At 41.5% G+C, this 759-nt stretch overlaps 1 non-coding gene across 1 annotated transcript; it reads right to left on the bottom strand.

Moving 5' to 3' along the window:
- Positions 1 to 234: 234 nt before the first annotated feature.
- On the bottom strand, positions 235 to 433 carry LOC144509606 (U2 spliceosomal RNA). Its single transcript, XR_013500515.1, has one exon. It is a non-coding gene; the product is annotated as a U2 spliceosomal RNA (small nuclear RNA).
- Between the last annotated feature and the right edge of the window lie 326 nt (positions 434 to 759).

Raw genomic sequence — 759 nt, 5'->3', positions numbered from 1 at the left:
GACATCCTTTCCTGCAGCGTATCAGGTAGACAACGTTGGCCAAGTTACAAGAGTAGGTACCGTGTACCTGGTAGATGGTGTTCTCATGTGAGATGATGGCATCCGTGTCATCTACCAAGATGGACAGTGTTTTTTTTTGTTTATATCCAATCCAAAGTCCAAATCAAAGTCTCAGCAATTGAGACATTTCAGATCCAAACTGACAAGACAGGGCTCTCACCTCTTGTCTTGGGCTTGATCTACATGATCCAAGCTGATTGGAATAGGCATTACACCTTCTCCAAGGCTTGATCTCATTTGCATCTTAGCCAAAAGGCTGAGATGCCGCTTTTAAAAATTGCTTCAAATGAAACCTCAGTGTAACCTAATGACTTCAACCAAGTGCAGCATACCAAAACTACACTTGATCTTAGCCAAAAGGCCAAGAAGCGATGGACAGTCACTTCCATCCATCGAGAAGGGATGGACCGTGTTAATTTAAATGGGGTGACCCTGCTATACACCGGTTATGCGTAGTGTAGTTGAGGTGGCTTTGTGTTCTGAGGAACAATCATTCTTTAAGACTGAATTGCCAGAAGAAAAAGTGTGTTTTAGATGGGATGTTTGATTTTTCTTTTATTTTCGAGTAATACGGCTTCATTAATCAATACTTTAAAATGGGCAAGTTGTAAAAGGGCCTTGTTGTTTGTAGAGGATGTATTCCAATTTGAGAGGGTGGGATGGCCAATTGAAATGACTTAAGGACGATGAAGTAGACTC

This window comes from Mustelus asterias, chromosome 21 (genome assembly GCF_964213995.1).
Source record: "Mustelus asterias chromosome 21, sMusAst1.hap1.1, whole genome shotgun sequence".
NCBI classification, from domain to species: Eukaryota; Metazoa; Chordata; class Chondrichthyes; order Carcharhiniformes; family Triakidae; genus Mustelus; species Mustelus asterias.
This window is presented reverse-complemented; position numbering and strand designations above follow the sequence as displayed.